The 15412-nt window shown below is 47.3% G+C and overlaps 2 long non-coding RNA genes across 3 annotated transcripts; one reads left to right on the top strand and one right to left on the bottom strand.

Moving 5' to 3' along the window:
- Positions 1-3096: 3096 nt before the first annotated feature.
- LOC310892680 lies at positions 3097-7760 on the bottom strand. 2 transcript variants are annotated; one of them, XR_014578303.1, is made up of 3 exons: positions 7355-7760; positions 6561-6821; positions 3097-6276 (listed from the first exon to the last, which is right to left on the bottom strand). It is a non-coding gene; the product is annotated as an uncharacterized lncRNA (long non-coding RNA). The 2 variants fall into 2 exon arrangements; XR_014578304.1 differs by having other exon boundaries at positions 6602-6821; positions 7355-7757.
- A 2-nt stretch (positions 7761-7762) lies between these two features.
- Positions 7763-13801, top strand: LOC310892679. Its single transcript, XR_014578302.1, has 2 exons — positions 7763-9185; positions 11892-13801. It is a non-coding gene; the product is annotated as an uncharacterized lncRNA (long non-coding RNA).
- The last annotated feature ends 1611 nt before the right edge of the window (positions 13802-15412 follow it).

Raw genomic sequence — 15412 nt, 5'->3', positions numbered from 1 at the left:
CCAAAAACGCCAACTGGTCCAGAGTCAGAGCGAGGATTACACTTCTGCAGAATTGCCTGGTTGGACCTTGTTGCAGAGAAGCTGCAGAGCACTCGATAGACGCTGGCTGAAGCTAGTTCTTGCCTCTGGAAAGCACTGCCTGAGTCCTCCTGCTCTGCTGGCAGCTGGCTGGCGATACTGAGCCAGGATGGCAAAGGAAGCCACTGGGCAGTGCGGGAGGTCGCCCAGCCCTGGCTGATGGTGCCCTGCAGTCTCCATCACATCAGTGTCCTTTCTCTGAAATCCTTATGTTTTCTTAGCTTACAACCTTATACACATGAGATTTTGTGTAAAACTGAAAAGGGAGTGAGCTTGTGCTAACCAAGCAGTATAAGAAAAGCCTGGGAGATATGAAAAATGAAATAACGATAAATCAGGCCTGGAACAAAAGCCAGTTTTACAGCGGTCCAAAGGGAAACATGGTTACATGATTTTACCAAGCTGGTGCAATTATTCAGCTTCATGGATGGAAACTCCAGAGGAAAGCTAATACCACCCACATACAGACTATCCACTCCCTTCCTTCCCAGTGATTCCCCAAAGGGAAAGTCCAGCCTGCCCTCATCCCAGGGCTGCACAGTGAGAACCAAGACTGCAGGCCGTGGCTCATGACATGAATTAGCTCATAGAATTATAGAATCATAGAACACCCCGAGTTGGAAGGGACCCAAAGGGATCATGGAGTCCAACTCCTGGGTCCCCAGAGGACCCAAAAAATCAGACCTTATTGGCCAAATGCTGCTTGAACTCCAGCAGGCTCAGTGCCGTGACCACTGCCCTGGGCAGCCTGTCCCAGTGCCCGACCACCCTCTGGGTGCAGAACCTTTCCCTAACCCCCAGCCTGACCCTCCCCTGTCCCAGCTCCATGCCGTTCCCTCGGGTCCTGTCGCTGTCCCCAGAGAGCAGAGCTCAGCGCCTGCCCCTCCGCTCCCCTCGTGAGGGAGCTGCAGGCCGCCATGAGGCCTCCCCTCAGCCTGCTCTGCTCTGGGCTGAACAAACCAAGGGACCTCAGCTGCTCCTCATACATCTTCCCCTCTAGACCCTGCACCATCTTTGTAGCCCTCCTTTGGACGCTCTCCAACAGTTTTATGTCCTTCTCACATTGTGGCACCCAAACCGCCCACAGTGCTGGAGGTGAGGCCGCCCAGCGCAGAGCAGAGCGGGACAATCCCTTCCCTCGCCCGGCTGGCAGTGCTGGGCCTGATGCACCCCAGGGTGCGGGTGGCCCTCCTGGCTGCCAGGGCACGCTGCTGGCTCGTGTTCAGCTTGCTGTCAGCCAGAACCCCCAGATCCCTTTCCATAGGGCTGCCCTCCAGCCTCTCACCCCCCAGTCTGTACATGTAGCCAGGGTTGTGCCATCCCAGATGCAGAATCCAGCACTTTCTCTTGTTAAACTTCATGTAGTTGGTGATTGCCCAGACATCTAATTTGTCAAGTTCTATCTGCAAGGCCTCACCACCCTCTATGGAGTCAACAGCTCCACCCCATTTGGTATCATCCACAGACTTGCTCAAAAAACCTTCAGGTCCTACATCCAAATCATTCATGAAAACATTGGAGAGGACTGGTCCTAAAATGGAGCCTTGGGTATCCTCATTAGTGACAAGTCCCGATGTAACCCCATTTACAGGAACACTTTGGATCTGACCTGTCAGCCAGTTGTTCACCCATCTTACTATCCTTTTATCTAACTGTATTCTGGTCATTTTGTCCAGAAGGATACTGTGAGCGACTGTGTGCTGCTCCTGGACATTTCTTGGTTTGTTATACTGCTGCATCATGGCAGGGGAAGAAGGAGCTCACTCCTTCTGACTGATTCAGAAGAGTCCTGACCTTGGGGCTTATTCCTGGAGAAGAAAAAAATTCAGTGGGAACTTCTGAACCCTGAAGTCCGCTCTGTGTCTGCCTACTCCCACCACTGGACATTGGTTTCATGATAAAAATACCAGACAACATTATGACGTATTAGGGAAAATCTGACTATGATATGCCACTTGCAGAACATCCACCATTAGCAGTCATTCTGCTATATTTAATAAAAAATAAAAATAAAAATCCATGAGCAAAATCTTGCTTTGCAAAAAGTCCTTAGTGCTGTAAGATTAACTCGTGTTTCCTGAAACTCTTTGCCCAGCTTGGGGAAAATTAATTCGTGCCAGGATCTTGCAATAGATTGAACTGTGAAATTTTGCAAAGCTGCTCAGCACCTCAGATGTAGCACAGCTCCTGTCCCTCCCTGGCGCTAGGCTGCCTGGAGGCCACCACATGGGTTATAAGACCTGGTTCCTTGGCTTGATTGGTAATGGCTGCTGGCTTTGGAGACCCAGATTGCTTGGTTTTGGCCAGTGATGTTGGTGAAGTTATTGCAGTAGCAGAGCTGAAGGGACATGCAGTTTACAGCACAGCTGTTAGCAACACAACCCAATCAAGGTCTGCAATGACCATCTCTACAGGGAGGGGATATTTCATTTCCTTTCTCACCATCTTTTTCCACCTCGTCAGGTGGCTTTGGCCACAGCTGTGCTTGGAAAATATAGGAAAATAGAGCTATGTGGTTAATCTGGATTGATATATTCCCTAGAGAAATCACCAATGAAAAATCTAGCCTCCTCAGCCCAAGCTATGTTAGTTAGCCCTCACCCAGCCCTGGCATATCCTGAGCCTGCAGAGACAACCTCTGTGTTTGCATTTCTGAGGCTTGTTTTGCTTCTGAGCAGTTCCCCCTACCTCAGTGAAGTCAATCCTGAAGTCATAGTCCCAAGCACTTTTGGTATTCCCCCTTTGGTTTTATCACTCCTTTCTCTTCCAGGAGCTCAGTTTAATCAGCAACCTAAAAGGAACTGCACTGGGGATTATCTCACTGACTAATCAACAGCAATCCACATGTCAGAGTCCTGACAGACAGACAGACAGGCAGACAGACAGACTCCCCTTCTGGGAACGGCCCCTGCTCTCGCACAGGCTGAGTGGCAGCTCTTCCCTTCCCAGCGAAGGCAGAGGCTGCCAGCACAACGCAGTCATCAGGCAGCGCTTCCAGCAGATAGGGTGCCGTGGGGAGGAAAATTAAATATTGCTTGCCTCTGCCTTTGCGCAGCTGCTGTTTTCTGGGATGTGTTGACTTAGGAAAGTCTTTCTTTGTGTAGTCCTCTTTCAGATGTTGCTTAAGTGCAAATATGGGCTGTTAGTTCAAATTTAGTAACAATCAGGATTGATGGAAAATCTCATACTAGGATGCGACAAAGAAATTCAATTACATACATACACTTGATTTCTATGCTAATAAGACTTACAGTAGTGCTAAAGAAACTGCATTCTTGACTACAGTGGCAGCTGGGTTTTGTCACTGAATACTGTGTTGGCAGCATACTAATGACTCATTTCTGACTGCCGACAGCTTATCGAGTGACTTTGTACAGTGATTTAAAGCCTGGTGCCAAGCTCGCAGGAGTCATTGCGCCCAGCCTGGGACCCGTTTGAAGTCGGCAGGAATTACACTGGGGTGTGCTATAGGGGCAGGTTTTGCTCTAGCAAACATTCCAGTTACCTTCGGCAAGCCTGGGATCAGGCAGATAGCCTGAATTTGTTTTCTCACTTGAGAAACAGGTGATACAAATTGACTACATTGGTGTTTGCAGTTGCATTGCAAACAGCACTTTTTCTTTTTTCCTAAGGAGGAAAGGGGAAGTTGAGGGGAGTTAATTGTTAAGTTACAACCAGTCAGGTATGGCTGTAATTCACAGTAAACTTATCTTTCTCCCAAGAAAACATGAGGAAGGTGAGCACAGTGTCCTACCCATCCTAGAATGGCCATTTCATGCAGCATCTGAGGGGCCTGTGGGCGAGGTACAGAGGTGGTGAGCCAGCAGCAGTCCTATTAGTACCTTCCTCCTGCTCACAGGGAGTCAGCAAATGTACCCGAACCCAGGACAAGGCACTCCAGTGCCTGCCATTCAGTGGGGCTCGTCCCTCTGACCCCTCCCTGGGGCAGAAGCCTGGTGACTTCTCTGTGCTCTGACCACGTGCAATTAATAACCGCAGTTATATTCCTTGTGCAGCTCTTCTAAGGGGAAGAAAAATCCAGACATAAATGCCTGTGAGGCGGTGGGCGGTGGGCTACTCATGTTCTCTTGCTGTTTGAAAAGGGATAGATAGATGGCTTGGATTTGGGGCCCCAAAGATTTAGAATCGGATGATAATGTTTTGTTTTGTTTTGTTGCACCATAACACGGATATGCTGTTTCTCAAGGACTCTACAAAAAACTCCAAAGTATGCTTATTTCCCGTGGGTATATATGTACACAGAAGTAATTTGTTCAGGACTTGGACTGAGATAATTTTCTTTTCCTTTTTTCTCATGGCACATTGCAGGCTTACTGCTAACTGTGGCATCCAGCTCTCACCTCCTGTAAATACGGCAGCCTGGTGGCTCCTAGACCTGAACTGATTCACAACAGTGGACAGCCCAGTTGGCTGGAGCCTCTGAAGCACACACACTGCCTCGTTATCAGGGTTTGGTCTGCATTAATTAGCTAGTGTGCTGGGTCTGGATCTCACCTGCATGTTGCACGGTGAAGGTAAAGAGTGTTTTGCTGCAGGAGGTAGAGGCATGGTGGCACCAGGGATTCCCAAGGTGTCCGTGAAATAACACAAGGTTTTGAGGGTACGGGTGTGTTGTGAACGCTTCCTACTCTCTGGTGGGATCCGAGAAAGCTCTCGCTCAGCACCAGGAGCGAAGCCCTCTAGCACGGGGCGATATCACCGGGTCCAGTGCAGATCAAAGCCGTGCCGGGAGCCTGGTCGCCATCTGCTTGCGCCGGGTTGCGGCATCAGCTGCCCCGCAGACAGCGCCGGCACCGGCCCCCGGGCTGCTGGGGGCAAACGGGCCCTTTGTTTCCCAGAGCAAATAGCCTTATCTCAGGGAAACGACGCCTCACACAGCTATTCGAACCGACAGGAAGCCTGTGGTTTTGACTATGGTATTGAAATGAGCATTCTGGCTGTTTTTCCAGATGCTCAATACATTAATGAAATCCCTGAGTTGAATTTTTTTTGAAGAAATTCTCAGATTCATCCTGTTCCACTATATCTACATGCTTGTAATTACAGACACTTACATTGCTATGTATATATATATACACATCCAATTATATTGTTTTATATATGTATATTCATATATGCACTTCTACTTATTCACACTTACAGATGGACGTGCAGTATTTATTCCCATACATTAAAGCTAGTCACATAGTAAATTCGTCAGTGCAGAACAGCCCTGCAGGTTCATAATTCACTACAACAAAGGAAACAAAGGGGAAGGGAGAAGGTAAAAGCAAGACAAAAAAAAAAAAAAAGGGAATGTCTGCGTGAAGTTTATTGTCCTTGAGAGAAGGAGCTGGAGCTGCAAGGGTTACTCAGGCAGGAGCAGGGCTTTGGCTCGGAGGAGATAACCAAGCTGAGACAGGCGGGAGCTGACTGGAGATGTCTGGGGGCGAGATGAGTACTGCGCTACGGCAAGGATAGTGCCGCCCGCGCAGAGGTACTGCACCTACCTACCCAAAGGGCATGTGCATCGCAGCCAGGCTGGCACGCCATCACGGACACGTTACCTGCACGTGCTGTGCCCTTGTCACCCTCGCCAAGACAGGCTGCTGCCCCTCGTCTCTGAACACCAGTGTGCCTCCTCAAAGGGCCCCAGGCAAGCAGGAAAAACATCTCGTGTGTTGGAGAGGGGGAATTTCCAAGGCATGTTTTTTTCTCCAAGCCACCCCTGCAGAACGGTGGCTTTGCACCTGCCCCAGCTCAGGGCACAGGCTAAAAGCTGCAGCTGGACCCACCAAAGTCAGGGTGAGGCAGGACAGAGGACAGGTGGTTTGTATAGCTTATAGAGTGCTGGGCACTGTCAAGTAAAACTAAACACAGAAAATGGAAGAAAAATCTCTATTAAAAAAAAAAAAAAGCTAGCAATTTTCTAGTGCATCATTTTGCATTTTGACTTCATTATATTTAAATCTAATTTTCCTTTAACCTGAGTCAAAATTGTTGTGGGTCAACTACAGCCTCAGAAAGTAAGTTCTGGTCCCCATTTGCAGTATCCTTATATCTCAGTAGACTATGAAATGCCTTCTTTTCTGGTGTTTCTCTGCAGAAAGCCCTGCGGATGATTACAGTCCATCAGCCACTGCTCATCCTTCTCCAAAACCTCTGGAGATCAGTCACGTCACCTACACAACTGTATTCCTAAAAAAAACAACAGTGAAATCACAGCTTGTCAGTCTGACCATCAGTGTTTTAGGATGAGGTTGGTAATGTATTTACTCAATACTTCTGTTACAGACCTCTGCTGTAAATTGCTGATGACTGTGCCAAATACCCATCAGACACAAAATTTTTCTTACTGGGTGTCTGTCTGAAGCTGACTTTTTTATTTTTAATTTACTGCCAAAGTAGTGCTACAGTTCTCAAGAGTGGAGCCAGAGATTATTAATGTGCCTGCATTAAAACCTCCAGGCAGAATTGTGTACCTGTGCATGTGAAGCACACAGAAACCCACCACCGGCCTCACCGACATCCCTGGGGTGCCATGCTGATGTCTGGCACTTTCAGGGTGTTTTTCCTGCTGCCAGACGCCAGCAGAAGCCAGGTTAGGGCTGGCACAGGGTGCATTGCCCCAGCTCCATGTCCAAGTGAGAGGACGTCGAGCACAGGCTGCTGCCAGCTCTCCCCTCAGCTGGAGCAGCAGAGCTTCGTGCATTTGATCTCCTGACTGCCCCCGGAAGGTGTCCCTGGAAAAAATACAGCACAATTTGTGGCTTGGGTGGGCTGGATTCCTGGGTTTTGACCCCAGAAAATTGCTTGCAGTTACATTAAAAGAATGTCAGGTTTGCAGAGCCTGGGCAGCCTTACTGCAGCCCCCCTGGACTCTCTGACAGAGCCTTTAATTACACGGTCACGCAGTGCTTCCCCCCACGACTCCTGTCTCTGTCAGGGCTCGGGATGGCTGGTGCTTTTCTAATGAGCAGCTGTTCAATATTTGGTTTTCTCCTCCTTTCCCAGCATGTGGTTCTAGGGACATTATTCAAGCCCTGCTATGAATACAGAATTATTCATTTCTTTGTAAGCTTTTTCTGCATTGCTCTTCGCTTGATACCCCTGTGCTTCGCCAATGTAATTCAGCCAGACTCAGGTGAAGCAGGGAGAGGAGAAGCAAAGAGTAAGGCAAACAAAAACCCTTCCTCTAATGCGTGAGGGGGCTTAATTTCAGACGCGTGCCTGCTAAAGTAAACACGCAAACACATCTAGGCTTTTAGTTGTTTACCTGATTCTGGCTCTGTGGGGGACAGCAGGCAGCGGGGTGCAGGTGCTGGTGGCAGGAGGGCTGCACACATCGCTGGGTCAGCAGCGGCCGTGCAGACCCTGCCATTCCCCAGGGGCAGGATGCCTGCTGGTCTGCAAGGGTATGACAAGGGGTTCCCAACCCTTTTACCTGCCCTCTTCCCCCTTGTAAAACTGGCATGTTTTAGCCAATTCCAGAGCTTCACAAAGGCGAGAAGGATGGCAATGTGACAGCTGTAAGGCATTCTGTAATTTGTGGCTGCTCTTGCAGCACATGCTAATAAAGTCAATGGTATTTTAAGTTGTATGCTGGGAGCAGTTGGATTAGGCTGTTCAAAACAAGCTGCTTAACGTAATCTACTCTTTGTCATAGAGCTTTAAATTAACAAGTTCTCGCAGTTAGCAAAACTGAATGGGAAGTGCTTTAATTTTGCTTTGGCCAGGACCCAAGAACAGGAGAACTGTTTGGGGGGTGGAGTTGTGCAGAGCAATACTGACTGATTCCAGGTGGCTGCTGTGCAAATTGAGCTCCTGAAGGTAGACCAAATCAACAGCAGTAGCTGGCAATTGCTTAACGTGATTATGACTCAGGTTGAAGTTTTCAGAGGGTCTTCAAACAAATCAAACCTCTCAGTTCAAGCAAGTTTGCAGCAAGGGGCTGGGAGGCATCCACAGGTCACCCACTTGGTTTTTGTGGGTAAGATTTGCCTTCAAGAATTCCAGGTTCCAGAGGTCAGAGGGAAAGCCTGGAGCAAGGAAGACATACTGTTCATGTAGAGGACCAGGTAGGGAACATTGACACCAGCTGGACACACACACGAGACCATGGGACCTAGTGGGATGCACCCACGGGTGCTGAGGGAGCTGCCAATGTCATTGTGAGGCCACTCTCAATCATCTCTGAAGGACCACAGCAAGCGGGGGAGGTTGCTGAGGACTGGAAGAATGCAAATTCCTGGCCTGCCTTCAAGAAGGGCAAGAGGCAAGATCTGGAGAGCTATGTGCCAGTCAGCCCCACCTTGACCCCTGGGAAGGTGGTGGAGCAGGTCATTCTGGGAATCATCTCCAAATGGGTGGAGGACAAGAAGGTGACTGGGAGCAATGAGCATGGGTTTATGGAGAGAAGATCATGCCCGACCAACCTGGTAGCCTTCTTCAGTGAAATGACAGGATCAGGGGATGAGGGGACAGCAGGGTATCCGTTATCTTAAATTTAGCAAGGCTTTCAATACTGTCTCCCATAATATCCTCACAGACAATTTGATAAAGTACAGGCTGCGTGAAAGGACAGTGATGAGGGGATGGGACCAGACAATCTCCAGAGGACCCTTCCAGCCTCAGCTAATCTGCGGTTCTGAAATGGATGCAAGCTTTGGTAGCCCATCGTAAGAGGAGTCATCGTATTTCCTTTTCAATAGGCATCTTATAAAACGTGTTCCAACCTTTCAGAGTGCCTCCAGGGTAGTTGGAGGAGTCGCCACAGAAGTCAGTAAATTTTGCTTTGAGATAAGACTTTCACCCTCCATAGAAATAACGATAACACCTGAAGTGAAAGATAAGGATGGATAACACCTTCAGTTAACAGCGGAGCAGCCTTCTCCCCTGACCAAGCCTAGCAGCTGCCTTCCAGGCGGCAGCACCTGGGGCTGTTATCCCCTCTGACAAGCCACGGGGGTGTCCGCACGACAGCACCCTCCAGCCAGCTCCCGTGGGGGCACACAGCTGCCTGTAGCCCCGTGCTTCTTGATGAACGTGGGAACTGGGTCAGCCCTCACGTCTGTCCACGTGCCGTGCAGCAGTCTAGGTGTGCTCAGGTGAGACGGAGGTGTTTGTCTGGCTCACGGGGGGTCTGTAGGGCTTCTTGATGCTGGGGCAAGAAAGTGGCCAGCGCATGTCCATCCGCAATGTGGGCTGCCTGGCTGGGGAAGCCTCTCACCCAAGGGGTCATCCCCAGGGGTTGAATCTTATGATCCACAAAGCATAGGTGAGATTAGGAAATTGCCGAAGAGGAATGGAAACCCCAGCTGGAGCTGAGAGCCGAAGGTCTGACCGGATATCTGCACCCCAGCAGGCTCTTGGCTTCTCTCCCCAGCTGTGATAGAAAGAGAAATGTGAGCGGGAGCTTCGTGGGATGGTGGTTACTATGGCTACCCCCACACCGTCCATCCAGGCATCCATCTGCTTGGCTCCCGGGGATGGAAAAGATACACTGCTGCTTTTGAAAGCCGATGGTAATCTATCCTCGCCGGCTGGACGGGGATGATATCCTCCTCTGAGATCAATTTTGCCTGGCATTTTTTAAGCTATGAAAACCGTTCTAACAGCAAAGTCACGTTGACAAAGGGAGTGTTGTTTCCCTCCAATAACTGCCTTATTGTTACCGAAGAAGGGGTACGATGATAATGGAGAGGTACCAGCAGGTCCCCAGCACACTGCAACCCCCACCGTCTTCAGTGGGGATTTAACCCTTCGGGTTTGCTCGGGAGACTGCTGACCCTTGCCAACATGCAGTGGTACTCGTTTAAGAAATTCATAGAGTGCAGGGAAGGGAAGCTGGACATACAGAAGCCCCTGTCTCTGGTTGTTCCTGAGCCTCTTGGGTGGCTACGCACAGAAAATCTGGGATAGGCACATACATCTTGTGAAGTAGGGTGGGTTTCTTTCTGCCATAAGGTACTTGCTTCTCTAAATAGGTTTGCTAGCAAGTGGGACCCATGTTTAATTAAAAAATAAAAATAAAAAAAAATATATTTTTGCTTCAATGATGTTCGGATAGAGTTTACACACCCTTCTGTTCCAGTTACCCTCTGTGTGAAGGCAGTCTTTCTTTTAGAGACTAGTCTGGGACGAAAAATATTCTGCCAAATGTTCATTTTCTCGCTCTTGGGCAGTTTCTTAGCCCTCAGCATTCATTATGACTGTGACTGTCCAATTAACTCTTTTATACGGATATTCGTCTTTGGAAAAATTATGCAAACACAGAATTCCTGGAGGATAAAACACAGCTGACATCTCTGGACTCTATGGGGGCTATATTGCCCTAGTCAGGTAAATCTGAGCTGAAATACAATGCAGGTTTACTACATGCATGCTTTATATGTCCTTTTGAATGGCGTGTCTCAAGTGCAGCCCTCAGTTTTGTTTCCCTCACGGAGTGTCACTGACCTGACCTGCCATGAGTTCTCTGTTTCCTCTGTTATCTGTGTCACACGGAAGAAGGAATCGTGTGACAAGTCAGTAATTTGTCTTATCATTCTTCTTCCTGGGAGCTCTGTCTAAGCCCTCTGTCCCCCAGAAAGCTGAAGCCTGTTACACCAGCAAGGCAGGCTTTCCAGCCCTGACTGATAAAGGTATAGACTACGGGAATTAAAACTGATTTTCACCAGAAAGGGTTTGTTACAAAGTCAAGTAGAATATAATGTGGTGACAGCAAACAGCGATCTGCGTCCTGGGCATAAATGTGTGTGTTTGCCTATGTAGATTTAAATATACAGATTTATTTATGTTTGTCAGCATAAATCTATTAAAAAAAACCAGCTCCCTTGCCTGACCTTTGGTGTAGCAGATGCTGGGCTGCAGGCAGTATTGCCCTTCTGAGGGAGGGCGGATTTCAGTTCCTGATCCAGCAGCCTTAGTCTGATTGCTTGGGGGTGCTGAAGGGCAAGATGAGTGGTGTGCCCTTCCTGCAGCCTGTTCTTCATTTTCTGACTTGCCTCTTGACTTGCTCAGTTTATATAAGGGGTTAGAATACATGAACAGTATTTTCAGATGTCTGATTTTTGACTCGGAAAATTGTTGGTTTCAGCTTCTCTGCCAGATGGCTGAGGAGAGAGCAGTCTCTGCTTTGTGCTAAATGTTTGTGTGAGGATCTGAGGAAGCAGAGTCCAATTAGCATAAAAAGCCATTGCGGTCTCCCAAAATCTCGTAATGGGAAGTCACTGAAACAGAATGAGCAATCACCTGCCTAAAATAAAATTAATTGCAGCTATAAATCAGAACAACTCAGTGAATGATACCTAGCTCAGTCTGCAAGCCTCAGAAGTGACTGGCCATCAAGGGTGACAGAGATCAAGTGCTAGTCTGGCTCTGATGTTAGGCATCTTGACTCCATCATCCATACGGGAAAGATTATGGTGCACCTTCAAGAAATCGACCACCTACCATGAGTCCGCCTCGTCTTACTCTTTTAGTCTGGAAGATGTAAAATCTGTTCCTCTGTATCTGTTCCAGATTAACTCTCAATAGCACCAGTCCTATAGCTTTGTCTCCTTCCTCCTCCCAAAAAGTGGTGACCATTGCCAGTCTTCCTCCGAACACTTGCACTAACACACACACACCGGAGCCTAAAGCTTTACCACGAGCATTTCAATGGAGACACTGTTCTAGGGTTATCCCATGGGGAATATATTTCTGCTGACCTTTAGCATATCTCACAAGCTGTCCTGGGTTTTGCGAAACTATGAAGGGAATGTGCTATGCACAGAGCAATTTGAAACAATGCAGTTGTCTCCTTTTTAAAGACAGGAAGTGAAAATGCAACATCAACTCCCCTGCAATCATCAGTGAAGGTACGGATCGCGTAATGGCATCGGCTGGAATTCAACCACAGTTAAAGAAAACATAGCCACGCACTAGAAAAAAAATGCCGACAAATTTCCAGTGACACCAGTAAGTAACGCTGGGAGCGTCAGACCGGCTGGAAGGAGACACGGAGTGAAACAAGGGAGCAGGGGATGGGCCCTCCTCTGGTGGGATCGTGCTATCTGCTGCCGGGGAGACAGCCACACAGTCCTTGTGCTCCCTGTTGGGATCATGGCTGGAACATGCACTGGTAAGAAAAATCCCCGGCCTGAGGGACTCTTTTAAAAGCCAGGAGAAACACAGTTGCTGAGAAGGATTACCAACTCTTTGCTTTTAGCTTGGGCCCCCGGGACACGGGCTAAACAACTTGCCCAAGGTAATGCAGGAGTCTGGAGGAAAGCCCAGCAACCCACATCCATAATGCCGTAACCCTTTCCTTCCTGCTGGGACGTGCCTGCTGTGCATCCTTCAGGCCAGGGCTGGCACCCCGGCTGCTGCAGCCAGCTGCTCGGTGAGCACCCTACCCTGCAAGGTCAATAGGCACAGGACGGTGTGACGATGGAGGGAGTGGTAACGGGACTGAACCGCGTTTGTTTGGTTTTTGTAATTAACACTCATTTATCTGGGAAATGACTCTTGGGATTTACAGTATTCGGTAAATGTGAGTTGTTGGGAAAATGGGCAGTAAACTTAGCTGTAATCCTCAAGAAAAAAAAATAAATCCAAAGAACAGTTAGCAGCCTCTCCACGGCATTGCAGGATATTGTATCCACAGTGTTGCCATCTTCTACTGTGCCAGACAAATTTCTCCATTGTTTCTCTTTCACTTTAGCTGGTGTAATTTGGTGTAATGTATAGAGGTCTGCAACGCTGTAGAGTCACAGCTGCCTGGAAAACTTGAAAAAAGAAAGGGCTATAAATTCTTTAAAGGAGGAAGAATCCATCTCTACCTTCAGAAGCGTAACTTACTGGTTCTCTCTGCAGGAGCCATACTTCACTGCTTTCAGCTCTCACCATGTCAGGTATAGGTCTGGGTCACTCCTTGGCTTTGGTTACCTTTTTTAAAGAGTGTTGAAACCTTCTGAAACTCAGAAGGGACGTGTTGATGCTTGTATAAAAATCAGATCTAACTTTGCATCTTAGAAATAAATCCAGAAATGTCTACAATTTTTAGTCTGCTAACCTGTCCTCTTTTGAGGGGAGACAAAAAAGAAATTGAATATCCCTTTGCCTTTTGGTATTTGTCTCTGAAAAAACAAAATCAATAAGAAAAACACAAGACAAAACCTTTAGGAGAACAACAACAATAACAACAAACACACATACACACACATATATATTGCTTCATTTCATAAGATGTTGGAAAGCTCTAGATACCCAAAAGCTGCAATTTGTAAGAGGAGTCCAAGGTAGCACATTGTATCAAGCACATAGTCTTTGGGTGTGAATTCATCACTTAACTCCCCAGTATTCCCCCTCTAACATATGATTTATGTCCATCCACATCACTCTGAAATTTGGCATAGTGTTTCCTTTCCTCCTGTGCAAGTTTTACTTTCTTCCTTTATAAATATCGCCTTCTGATTTCCAAAATCAGCTCTAAAATAGACTGTGGCCCCTGTTTTTAAGCACTTCAAGGTCAGATTTTAATCCCCTTGGAAGCGAGACATCTGTTCATGTGTAAGCAGCCACACCTGGCATCTTCAAGCTGCCTCATGCCCAGCCCTCAGTGGGGTTCTCAGATCGTCTTCTCCCTGACCTCTCTCATATTCCAGGCCTGATTTTTTTTTCTTATTAAAAAAAAAAAAAAAGAAAAAAAAAAGAAAAAAAAAAAAGAAAAAGAAAATGACATTCTCAGAGCATACCTACCATATTGGGCCTCACAGGGAAGACAGCTAGGAATGAGACTGGCTATGTCTTGGCAGCTTTGCCCAATATACCAGTTAGAGCACTGTACTGGAACCTGTGAAGCCTTGGTAGCCCTGGTATTCTGCCCTGTTTGAAGCACAGGTCACCATTCTGTTGGCATTCAGCCCTACACAGGACTTCAGTGTAATTTTGGGGTGAATTGTCCTGAATATTGCTGATTGGGTCTATTTTATTTTGACTGATTCACTGCCTCATTGACTCTACCTTTCTCTTTTAAGTCTCAGCCAAGCCCCCACATCACTGGGGTGAGGGATGCTGCTCTGGGCTTTCTCTGCAAAGAACTGATGAAGCTTAATCACATATTTCCAGAAGTGTCACCTCTTCTCTTAGCCTCTGGCAACCTGCCTGGCTTGACTGGCTTCTACAAATCTCACTCACAGGTATTTCAGCCTTCCTGTGTGTTGTTGAGGAATATCTCACAGCTCAGGGCTTCGAGGATGCCTGCCATGTGGCCAGATGTTTTGAAATTAGGAAGTGCTGAAAGCGGAAACACTTAAAAATCCCCCATTGAGTCCTGCTTCTGGAATTTCATTGCCTTTGATAAATGTCCCTGTTGATCGGTACCGTATTGGCTCCTTTTTCCGTGTCCCACTGGAAGTGGCATCTTGTCTCCAAAACCCCATAGTGTATCAGACCATATGTACAATCTGTAACACGAGGAAACTCTGAATTAGCCTTCTCAGGCGATGAGCTTATGTGCTGAAGTACAATGAACATGGAACGCTGTTTGCTTGAATAGCTGCTAAAGTTATTAATAGTCTCAAAAAACATCCTGGAAATTCTTTTCAGTCCATTCTTAGTACTCGTTGACCTCAAACTGGCAAGCACATGAAAAAATGTTGGGAGGGGAAGCACGGATTAATACAAGAAAATAGAAACCACATGGTGGAGGGAGGGAAGATCAACAAGGCAGTATTACTGAAACAGAGGACTCCTTCTCACTCCTCATCCCACCTCTTGTCCTCCTCAGCATTTTTGATCAGGCATTTCTCTTTTATTAACATTTTTTCTTCTTTCTTATTCCTGTGAAAGGGTGACTATCCCCTTAGCTTGTCTTTCTCCAAATAGCAACCCAGAAGAGATGACATTTTTACTATTATCAATTATTGCTGCTTTTACTTAAAAGGAAGGCCTGTGCAGGGGGTTGTGTTAGAGACCTTGAAGAGCTCCAGGAGCTGTAGTTTCACTGTGTTTGTGCAGCCACTAACAGCTTCCTTCAGGTTTCTTTTTAGCCTTACTTAAAAAAAAAACAAAACTCTTTTCTCAAAGACGTAGTACCAAAATATTCAGGAGCTGCAGAGCAGCTTGGCTACACCATGTCTGAGGGACTTCATTTTCTCTGTATCTCTTTGTAGTGGACAGCTGCTGATACCTTCTATGTGGTTGTGCTTACATTTTTACAAGCATATTTACAAGCTGTATTTCAGCCCATGGTCCTTAGACTCTTGGGGATCTGCAGACCACTGCCAAAAGGCTCAAGAAGTTATTCTGGAAGGCAAATCTGTATGTTATACAGCAGTATGCCTGTATA

This window comes from Anser anser, assembly GCF_964211835.1.
Source record: "Anser anser genome assembly, chromosome: 1".
NCBI lineage: Eukaryota > Metazoa > Chordata > Aves > Anseriformes > Anatidae > Anser > Anser anser.
Note: the sequence above shows the minus strand (reverse complement) of the source record. Positions and strands in the feature narration are given on the sequence as shown.